Source organism: Mastigoproctus giganteus, chromosome 1 (assembly GCF_048544385.1).
Source record: "Mastigoproctus giganteus isolate SK-2022 chromosome 1, ASM4854438v1, whole genome shotgun sequence".
NCBI lineage: Eukaryota > Metazoa > Arthropoda > Arachnida > Uropygi > Thelyphonidae > Mastigoproctus > Mastigoproctus giganteus.
Window position 1 is genome coordinate 159,830,238 of NC_143575.1, and position 12,071 is coordinate 159,842,308.

At 40.2% G+C, this 12,071-nt stretch overlaps 1 protein-coding gene across 1 annotated transcript in view; it reads left to right on the top strand.

Moving 5' to 3' along the window:
- Window positions 1–1,624: 1,624 nt before the first annotated feature.
- Window positions 1,625–12,071, top strand: part of LOC150091215 (uncharacterized) — a 253,561-nt gene continuing 243,114 nt past the window's right edge. The window contains exon 1 of the mRNA XM_090374761.1: window positions 1,625–1,726. The gene's annotated coding sequence lies outside the window, so the exon portion shown is untranslated. The remainder of the gene's footprint in view (window positions 1,727–12,071) is intronic.

Below are 12,071 nucleotides of genomic sequence, written 5' to 3' on the forward strand. Positions count from 1 at the left end.
GTCTGTGATATGATCTGATTGACGTGTTTAAGGCATTGTATGAATTGAGAAATCTGAATGCCCATGGAATTCCTTCTCTTGCTCAGACCACACGCATAAGTGGCTTACATTGAAATTGAGGAAGAATTGTTGCGTTATAGAGGTGCAGCTGTTTGCCTATGGACAGTGGTAGTTGATTGCTGGAAAAAACTTCCATCTGTTGTCGTGGAAGTGGAGAGCTTGAGTAATTTCAAGGAAAATCTATGCAAATAATTGGGGGTTAGAGTTTGTAGGAGCATGAACGACTAAGGCCATATTGCTCCGTATATACTGCCTGTAAGTTGCATGTATTCTGTGGTTGATTTTCTGTTTTTTTGGACGAAAAGACCTTGTTTCCAGGAGAAACAACCATGCCGTCCTCTCCTGAGACCAATTAACCCAGTTAATTAAGTCAGTTGGTCTCAAGAGAGAGGTAGCATGGTTTTTTCTCTTGACGGGACATGGTTTGGCTTGACATGGTTTTTTTTCATTGACGGGACTCTAACTGAGCTCGTTTTAGCCGGTATTTGGACAATGGCGATCTTAACAACTGTGCTAACTATTAGAGGGTATGGGTAGGTGAAATGCGGAGTTTTTTATTTTTTTTATTTGCGCAATACTGTATAAGAGTGCATTCATCGATCATTTTCCTCTACTAATACTTATAGTATTACTAAAATTGTTTCCTTGCATTCATATTGGCAATACTAATAAGTTTGCGTCGTTGGACGCGATTTCAATCTTTTTATTGCGCTTTAGTCTTTGAGAGGTTGACGCAAGTGTTGTCTCTCTGGTCCTGATTTTAAATGGGTTCCCAATGCCCTGTGGCGTATCCCGGTATCATCGTAAAGGGGGGAATGGCAACCAGGTCTAGGTAACATCGTAATGGGGGGGGGGTATGTTGACCAGGCTTTTGAGTTTTTTTTAGAATGCCTCCTGCATTCTGTTTCTTTAATTTCTAATTTTTGGTAAGGGGTCATATGCCTTTCTGCCACCCCTGAATACGCCCCTGCAATGCCAATAGTAGCTCCCAACAAGGTAAGGAAAGCTGGTCCTCCTCAACCCCAACACTAATTCTCGCACTTGAATTGCTCATTTTCAGAATTAATGATTCCTACGGCGTTAATGGCCCATTGGCCAAGTAAGCGAAGTTCGTTCTATCCTTGGCATAATCAACTTACCGATATGTAACTAAAAAATGTCAAAACGCTGTATTTAACCTATCCGTATTTGAATATCGGAATGTTGTGTTGATTAGTTATTTGATGTCTGCTCGCTGTTAGTTTAATTTGAAACAAGTCAACCAAAGCCTAATTTTTATACTCTGCTGTGCATTTGCGTTTTTCCTGCCAAATTTTTATAAAATAGAAAGTTTTAAAACTATATTAATATTTCTAAATATTAAAAATTTCTTATTGTGTACGTATTTGTATTTGTATATTAATTTTATTTTGAGATTTTGAAAAAAAAAAAAAAATAGCAAACTTCTTGTGTCGTGTTAGATGGCAGTGTGGTAGGTTTATATAAGAAGATTTACGTGACTCCATTGTTGTATATTTTTAATTAAATTCTTGTTTGTTTGATATGATAATTAAGTTTAAAATAAGTTTGCTTTCCGGTTGTGTGGAGATGGTTCGTGATATATTTTGCGATCTCTGTAAATGTGCTTTTAATATATGAAGATGGAAAACGCACTCTGATCGAACGAGTAATATATATTGCCTACATATTTATTTTCTTTGCAATTATAATATTTATAGAGATGGAAATCCTTTTTATTGCTATTTTGTGTTGGTGGGGAGTCTATACGGTGTTGCTTGGTAACATTTTCGTTTTCGAAACAGTGTTTATTGGTGCCTATAATATGGAATTATTTTGAAAGTTGCTGATATAATCAGAAGGTTGCGTAAGTTACTTTATTAAATCACTGTTTATTACCACCCATCGATTCACTAAAATAAATGAAAGTTTTGGAGGTATATAGCAGTATATAGACAAAACTTACTATGGCGTTTTTTATCGAATTGACCCATGAAGTCGTGGAGTGATTTCCAAACGACGAAGTTTAAGTGGTTTAACGAAAAACGGCAGTGTTAGTTAATTAAAAGTGGCAAATGCTGCAAGGCAGCATTTAATGTACTCAATCCATTCTAACTCTTCAAATAATTTTCTTTGCAGACTTCAACTTTGTGCATCATGGTCTAAACTGCTATTATGCCATTAAAAATGAAATCAAATCGAATAAAAAAAAATCTGCTGCCTTCTAGTTTCCAGGAACTGTAGTTTTCAGAGCCGAAGTCTTTCTTTGTGAGGATACCCCTCTGTGCCTCCTAAGTAATTTTGTTGCTGTCCTCTGCACCTGTTATGATGGAACCACATCCTTCCTAAAATGCGGCTTTGAGACCTGTATGCAATAATCCTATTAATATAATAGACCTGTATGTACGTACAGAGTTGTTAAAATTAAAGTATCCCTATGTAGCATTAGAGAGGCACATGATGCAAGAAAGCAAGCTTACGCAGCATCAGCCAAAAAAAAAAAAACATAAGCTCCGATTTCACCCCTCCATTTGTTCCAAATACCTGCCCAGCTCAGCCTTAAATTTATTTAGGCTATCAACTTCCACAACAAAAGATGGAAGTCTGTTTTTTCATTATTATTATTATGCATATTATTATGCATGGTGCAAGGAAGCCTGAGGCTTATGCTGCACCAGCAAAAAAAAAAAAAAAAAAAATCCCCGAGTTACCCTGAGAGAGAGAGAAAAAACAAGAGTCAGAAATAGAAGGGAATCGCCAAGAAAGAGAAGAATGATGATATTCAGCTCAGGACCCTGAGTGTGCCAAGCCCATACTCACCAGAGTTATGGGCTTGTGAGCCCTTGGGGTTCCACCAATCAACCACCCGCTGGCTAAAGACAAACTTCCGCACATTTAACTACAATTCTTTTTCCTCAATTTGAATTTTATGTCCTCTCAGGTGATTATTCTGAGCAAGAGGAAGAATCCCATCAGCACCGAGCATGTTCAAACCATTCAAGACTTTATACCTCTCAGTAAGATTGCCTTCCAGGTGCCTCGTCTCCAAACACTGTAATTTGCAAAACTTAAGCCTTCCTTCGTAAGAGCAACCCTTTGTTCCGTTCACTAATCTTGTAGCCCTTCTCTGTACTTGTTCCAACAGCTCTACTCATCGCCTTATATAAGGGGATAATCACCTCCTTATCCATGCTAGGAAAATTCCTGTATATCATTCGCAAGACACCATGAGCTACTCTTGCAGACCGTCTGCACTGCTCAGAAAACTTCATATCTGCCTGCATTTCAATTACCCCAGGTCCTTTTTATTCTCTACTACTGTCAGTGTAGTACTGCACAGTTGATACGTTACTCTGGGGTTACTGCTTCCCATATGCAGTACTTTACATTTGTCAGTGTTAAACTTCAGTTGCCACTTCTTAGCCCATCTGCCCAAATTATCTAGATCCTGTTGTAGTAGCACACTGCCATTACTGTCATTAACAACCCTGCCAACCTTTGTATCATCTGCAAACTTCGACATTAAGCCTGATATACCTTCATCAGTATCACTTATAAATATACAAAAGAACAGTGGACCCAACACCGAACCCTGTGGGACTCCACTAATAACGTGTTAGTCCACGAAGAGTAGCACCCATTGATTACCACCCTCTGTCTTCTCCCACTTAACCATCCTTTTATCCATTTTAGCAACTTACCCTTAATACCATTCTGCTCCAGTTTGTACAATAGTCTTTCATGCGCAACAGTGTCAAAAGCTATCCTGAAATCCAAATATATGATATCAAAATTATTCCGTCGGTCTCCTCTTAATATCATTAGTATCAATGTGTACAACAATGTAGAGGGCTCTGGAGCAAGTTCTAAGGTCTTACTGAAGAGAAATTTGGACAACAGGTACAATAAAGAATGCGCTTGCCATTTATTGGAAAATTAGTTACAAAATTTGTCACTATATGGCGCTGTGGCAATACATCACTTGAATGCCACTACAATTGTTCAATGTTTCCTCCATTTTGGTCAAAAATAGTTACCATTCGAAGAACAGCATTTTCTGCTGCAGAACGTAACATGTCAACTGGAATAGCCAGCACATGACGTCTAATGCTGTCCTTCAGATCTGCCAGAGTTTGGCATCCTTCCCGTTTCACCTGGTTCTTCAAAAAACCCCACAACCAGAAGTTGCATAGGGTGAGGTCCGGTGATCGGGGTGGTCAAGATGTCTGGAAATAATGGCTGATGACCCTTTCTTCTGTTAAGAGTTGCCTTAGCAATCTTTGGACACAATGGTGGATGTAGGGTGGTGCACCATCTTGCATGAATATGGTATCCTGAAGGCACCCACGTTGTTGCAGCTCTGGTATTGTGAAATTTGCCAACATTTCATAATATCACTGTCCAGTTATAGAACAGGTGCAGGGTCCTGTCAGTGTTACCTGTTCAAAAAAATATGGCCCAATCACGAATGTGTCTGTAAATCCACACCAAATTTTCACTTTTGGAGAATGCAACGGGACCACTTGGATAACTTGAGGTTTTTCTGTTGCCCAAATGCGACAGTTGTGCATATTCACTTGTCCATTTAAGCAGAAGTTCATCACTCCAAAGTATGTTCCATGGCCAAGTGATATCACTGTCATTCGTGCCAGAAACTAAAGTGCATATGTGAAATGAATATCTGCATCACCATGCTTTAGCTGCTGTAGCATACGCATCTTGTATGGATAGTACCACAACACCTGATGCATTACTAGCCTTACAGTGGAATACGGCATGTCCACTTCACGAGAAACAGCTGGCACACTTGCACTACCACATGGACATTGACTTGATAAATCCACGACAGCCATAGCCACTTCTTCAACACTAGATGAGACCACTCGTTTTCGGCCTCTACCTCATCAAACACCAAGATGTCCTGTTGCTTCAAATTCGCAATCATTTTGTGGAAAGCACATGCAGTAACAGGTACATGCCTTATGTGCTTCTGATGCTGGAATTCTCTGATAGCTGTATTGTTGCTGTTCTGATAGTACTGCTTCACTAATAGTGCCTTTTTCAATGTTGTTGGCATTGCTGCTGTAGTGCAGGCAAACATCTACTATATGATTTTGAAGAGACTGCTTTGCTTTTATACAGTACAGTAGAGCTGAGTAGTGGTTTTGCGGCAATGACTTTTGATTATGCAAATAACATAAGTTATTTGCATGATCGTAATTAAGATAGTTGCGTGCCATACAGTGACAAATTTTGTAAGTAATTTTTTTTTCTAATAAATGGTGAGTGCATTCTTTATTGTACTTGTTATCCAAATTTCATATTAGTACGAGCCTTAGAACTTGCTCCAGAGCGTTCTACATAGGGATACTTTAATTTTAACAACCATGTATTTGTATAGGGAGGTGCCTCAGTAGCCAGGTGGGAAGGAGCAGCAGTGCGTAGCACACGCTTCTTGATTAGACCGGGGTTCTGGCCCGTCACCACCAAATACGGAGGATGCGGAAAGGTCAGGGAATGACCACCGCATATCCCAGAGCAATATGGCCTTAGTTGCTAATGCTCCTAAAAAACAAAACAAGCAAACATTTGTATAGGCACCTGGAACGTTAGTTCAACTCCCATCTCAATTCACTGTGAAGTTACAGGACTGTAGAAATGGCCAGAAATGTGTGTAGAGTGTTGTTTGTGTAATTATGTGTGGTATGTTGCTTGTGTTCAATTGGCAATTTTGTTATCCAGAATCAGAAAAAACAAAAAAAAAAAAAAATGAAAGGTAAAAAGATGTGGTGGTATTCATTGCCTCATACAATGTTGAAATTGTCTCATTGTCTCTGCTGGCAAAATGCTTGTATGTCATTGACAAAACCCGAAGAACTGTCATTGCAGCCTGTCTGTATTGGTCAGAGAACTCCATGTCTGATTGTATAATTAATCCCAGGCTTTTTTCTTTCTCCACCACCTTGGTATGCTATTTTGGGCTTATTACATTTGTATTTCTTTGCGTTTTCATGTTAAACTTCAATTGCCACTTCTGAGCCCATATGCCTAATTTTTGTAGGTCTTATTGCAGTAGCATGCAATCATAACTTTCATTAACCACTCTGCCAAACTTTGTGTTATCTGCACTTTTATACATTAAGCTTGATATGGAATCATCGATATCATTAATAAATACTGTAGACAATAAGGAGCCCAGCACTGAACCCTGAGGTGCTCCTTTAGTAAAGTCGAAGATAAGCAGTGCTATTTAATAACTGCCCTTCGATCCCCTTGGTGAATGGAAGAGTTGATAATCCAACTCTTGATGAGCTTACCAACAGCAAATTCTAAATGGGAAGCATTCAAGGAAGTAATCTGGGAAGTTACTAGGCTTTTTGTCCCAACTAAGAAATACTGTTTAAGGTTTGGGCCAAAATGGATGGCGGAAGAACTGAGACTCATGGCAGAGAAGAAAAATGCATGGGATACATATAAATTATCAGGTGACATAGGAGAGTATGGTAGATATAAATTAGTCTGTAATCAAGTCACAAAGGCGGTTAGGCAAGTGAAGGCATATTATAAGAAATCTTTGGCAAAGGATTCAAATAAAAAGACTTCTCTACTTATGTAAACTCTAGAAGGAAGGGGATGGATCAGATTAGGCCACTTAATATTGATGGTTCAATTGTTGATGAACCTGCTGAGGTAGCTGATAAACTAGAATGAGTATTTTGCATCTATATTCACACATACCAACGGCCTCCGTAGCCGAGTGGGCAAGAGTGGGAGTGCAGTAGCACATGCTCTTTGAGTAGAATGGTGTTCAAGCCCCTGACTGCTGAATACGGTCGATCTGCCAACCCACAATGGACCAGCGTGGTAGATTATGGTCCATTTCCCTCAACATGAATTGTTGAGGAGGCTTCCATCCTGCAGTGGGTTGATAATGGCTGCACTTTACTTTTTTTTTTATTCACACATGAAGTCTGTAGGGAAGTGGAGGCCAGAAGCTTATCAAACTCTAGCAGGGAACTATATGATTTTCTAATAACTGAGAGAAAAGTGGAGGAGAAATTGGTGAACATTAGAAAGGCACCTAGGGTTGATGGGATCTATCCAATTATATTAAAGGAGGCAGGAAAGGAAGTAAGCAAACCCTTAGCCATAATTATGAAAGCTTCCTTGGACTCGGGGGAGATCCCCCATGGACTGGAGATGTACAAATGTGTCCCCAATTCACAAAGGGGAATCAAAGGGTGACAAGAGTAATTACAGATCTGTTAGTTTAACTTCTATTACAGGGAAAATAATGGAGTCACTGGTTAAAGAAGCACTGCATGATTATCTAGACAAGACTGCAGTTATAGTTCAGACACAGCATGGGTTTGTTAAGGGTAAGTCTTGTCTGACATATATGAATGGATACTATGATGTGGTCACAAAAGAACTGGATGCAAAAAATAATTTTGTTATTCTATACTTGGATTTTAGGAAAGCTTTTAATACTGCTGCACATGGAAGACTACTGTACAAATTGGAGCAGTATGTTGTTAAGGGCAAGTTGCTGCTATGGATAAAGGGATGGTTGAGTGGGAGAAGATAGAGTGGTAATCAATGGACACTGCTCTTTGTGGACTAATTTTATTGTTGGAGTCCCTCAGAGTTCGATGTTGGGCCCCTTGTTTTCTGTATTTATCAGGGTTAATGCCCGAATTTGCAGACGATATGAAGGTTGGCAGGGTTGTTAATGACAGTACAGTACTGCAACAGGATCTAGAAAAGTTGAGCAGATGTGCTGAGAGGTGGCAACTGAAGTGTAACATTGACGAATGTGAAGTACTGCATATGGGTAGCAGTTACCCCAGAGTAACATAAACTGTGTGGTACTACACTCAGGGTAGTGGAGAATGAAAAATACCTGGGGGTAATTGTGCAGTCAGATATGAAGTTTTCTGAGCAGTGCAGACAATCTGCAAGAGTAGCTCATGACGCCTTGTCAATGATATACAGGAATTTTGCTTGCAGGGATAAGGAGGTGATTGTCCCTTTGTATAAGGCAAGTGGTCAGGCCACACCTTGAGTACTGTGTAGGTCTAGAAGCCTCATTTTAGGAAGGATGTAGAACTTCTGGAATGAGAACGGCAACGGCATTGGTGAATGGAACAAAGGGTTGCTGTTACCAAGAAAGGCTTAAGTTCTGTAAATGCAGTATCTAGAGACTAGACACCTGCGAGGTGATCTAATTGAGGTTTATAAGGCCTTGAATAGTTTAACCAAGCTCAGTGCTGATGGGATTCTTCCGCCTGCTAAGATTATTCCCATTAGGGGACATGACATAAATTTAAATTGAGGAAAAATCATTGTATAATAGATGTGTGGAAATTTGCCTTTAGTCAGCGGGTGGTTGATATCGGAAAACATGCCTTGAGCTTAGGGTTGCATATAAAAAACTCTGAAGTGACAACTGAGAAACTGAATTAACATAAATTTAAAATAAATTTTTTAAAATAAATAAATATCTACATAAAATACTAAAACAAATAAAATAAGTGTTAAAATAGAATAAAATATGGACAAAACTAATAAAATATACGGTAGCTTTCGAGACTGATGACCTCTTCATCAGCTTAGTCAGTGAATGATGTATTGCAGTATATATATGTTGGTTAAAACAGCAAAAGTCAACTGAGCATGATCATGCATCATGGTCAGGTGTCAGTAGAGCAGAATTATGTATACGTGACGATTGGCAACGCTCATTGCACTGCAAAACAGCAATTCCATAATTGAGTGCAAGTACACTCCCCTATTGTGATTCATGGTACTATTACTGCTGGCTATGTGCGTGTACTCATGCCATGAGTCATGCCTTGAATAGGCGACGATTTCAGTATCCTGTCGGGGATTAAGATTATGCTGCTCAACCCAATAATGCTCGGCGACCATGAAGCATTCAAAATTAGCAGTTCAAAGAGCTACCTCATGTTCAGAAACCTGAACTTGAGGTGGCTTTCAGGCGAGTCCACCAGGTGATCTTTCAGGTGAGTCCACCAGGAGATTAAAAAACAAAAACATCTCGGATGCTATCCAGTGTTGTCTGCCCCCTAGCTGACAATGCCTCTCTTCACAAGGCTGCTCTCAGTGGACTTTGCAATCAGTATAAATCAGTAAAAAAAAAAAAAAAAAAAAAAAAGGTAAATTGTAGCCATGATCAATCTACTGCAGATGGAAGCCTCCTCAGCGATTCATGTTGAAGAAAATGGACCATGATCTGCCACACTGGTCCAGTGCATGGTGGCAGATTGACTGTATTCAACAGTCAGGGGCTGGAACTTTCAGTCTACTCAAAGAGCATGTGCTACTGCACTCATGCTCATTACCACTCTGCTGCTATGGCTTTATAAATTTACAGCACCCATTAACTTTGATATTATATACTTGGATCTTAGAAAGGCTTTTGATACTGTTGCACATGGAAGACTGCTACACAAATTGGAGCAGTGTGACATTGGAGGCAAATTGCTGCTATGGATAAAGGGGTGGTTGAGGGGGAGAAGACAGAGAGTGGTAATCAATGGACACTGCTCATCGTGGACTAATGTTATTAGTGGAGTCCCTCAGGGCTCAGTGTTGGGTCCATTATTGTTTTCTGTATTTATAAATGATATTGATGATGGTATATCAAGCTTAATGTCCAAGTTTGCAGATGATACAAAGGTTGGCAGGGTTGTCAAGGACACTACTGACACTATGCTGCTGCAACAGGATCTGGAAAGGTTGAGCAGATGGGCTGAGAGGTGGCAAATGAAGTTTAACATTGACAAATGTAAAGTACTACACATGGGAAACAGCAACCCCAGAGCAACGTATCAACTCTGTGGTACTACACTGACAGTGGTAGAGAATGAAAGGGACTTGGGGGTGATTGTGCAGGCAGATATGAAGTTCTCTGAGCAGTGCAGATGGGCTGCAAGAGTAGCTCATGGAGTATTGTCAATGATATACAGGAATTTTTCCAGCAGGGATAAGGAGGTGATTATTCCATTGTATAAGGCAATGGTCAGGCCACACCTAGAGTACTGTATACAGGTCTGGAGGCCTCATTTCAAGAAGGATGTAGAGCTGCTGGAACGAGTACAGAGAAGGGCAACAAGATTAGTGAATGGAACAAAGGGGTGCTCTTACGAAGAAAGGCTTAAGTTTTGCAAATTACAGTGTCTGGAGACGAGGCACCAGCGAGGTGATCTGATAGAGGTGTATAAAGCCTTGAATGGTTTAAGCATGCTCAATGCTGATGGGATTCTTCCTCTAGCTCAGAAAAATCACCTGAGAGGGCATAAATTCAAATTGAGGAAAGACAGATGTGTAGGATAGACGTGCGGAAATTTGCCTTTAGCCAGCGGGTGGTTGGTTGGTGGAACAGACTGCCATCCCTTGTGGTGGAGGTTGATAGCCTAAATAAGTTTAAGGCTCAGCTGGACAGGTATTTTGAACGAACAGAGGGGTGAAGTGGAAGTGGGTTTTTTTTTTTGGCTGATGCTGCATAAGCTTGCTTTCTTGCATCAAATGCCTCTACTAATGCTAATCTTATTCACTTGAACTTTCTCCTTCGGACTTCCTCCTGCTTAAAATGAAGAACTCTGTGATCACTCCAGCTTTTAGACTGGTGAGGAGGTAATTAACCCTTGAGCACTCATGCAGATTTGAGTAACACGAGAGCTTCTGCAAGAGGATTTTGCTCGTGGTTCCTTTTCCTCTTTTTATGCTCTTTGCTTGTTTTCTTTTTTTTTTAATATCATAAATGGAGTTTTTTTTTTAAATATAAAGGTTAAAAATTCTGTTCAGAACCTGACAAATGGTTGGTGTATTTACTTTCTCCATTATCACAACTTGACAAAATTAACAGAACGTGTAGAAAATGTGGTGTGACTCGTGCAACTTGCGATGAAGCAGGATAAAATTTGGTATGATGGTGTACCATAGAATAACAATGAAATTTGGAGACAGCGAAAAACTTTGGACAAGTACAAGAGACATTTATATGGATTACATAAGAATTACCAAAAAGGTCACATTACAGAAGTTGATACAAGATGCTCAAAAGTATGGTCACATGACATCAGTATGGCATATGATCCCCCTCCAATGGCTAAACAGGCCTGGCAGTGGTGAATCATTCTCAATATAAGGGTATCTAAGATTCTGTGGCAACAAATCCCATTCTTCCATCAGTGCAGACCCTAACTCACCAGGTGTGAGGAGTTGGTGTCAGTGTGCAATGCCATGCCCAAGGGCGTTCCACACATGTTCAGTCGGATTTGTCTATTGATCGTGCTGGCTACAGCAGTCATTGGCACCACTTGAGCTCTATGTGCAGTGGTGCCCCGTATGAAAAGAAAATCTGGGCTAACCGCACCTCGAAAAAGTCACGCATAGGTTTTGAGGATCTGTTCTTGGTACCTCTGTGCAGGTATGGTATGCCTATCAAAAACATGTAAGAGTGTGGCTGTAGATCATTGTTTTTCCCCACTTGAGAACACGGCCTCCACCTAAGTGTCCCTTTCTCTGATGTTGAGGGATGATACCATATTCCTTGTTGTCTCCAGATGAAATAATGTCTAGAATCTGTTTGTAGGCTAAAACAGAACTCATCAGAGAACAGAAATGAACCCCATATATCAGGGCTCTAAGTCACATGTTTGTAGCACCAGTTTTGATGAGCTCTGCGGTGGTTTGGGCTTCCTTCTGTAGAGTCTACTTGAATTGAGTCTTCTTAACAGTCTGGTTGGAAATGTTTTCGCTTGTGGCTGTACAACCTTGAGAGACAGTTGATGATAGGACATTGTAGGATTCCGTCTTGCTGCTAAAGCCAGATAATGGTCTGTTCTGGTTGATGTAGCCATTGGGCAACCTTGGCTAGCTCTTCTTGTAATGGTTCCTGTCTCCTGAAACTGCTTCTATAGTGCTGAGACGACACTGCGTGACATATTAACCCATGTGCCTCCTCCTCCTGCGACTGCTCAGCTTCA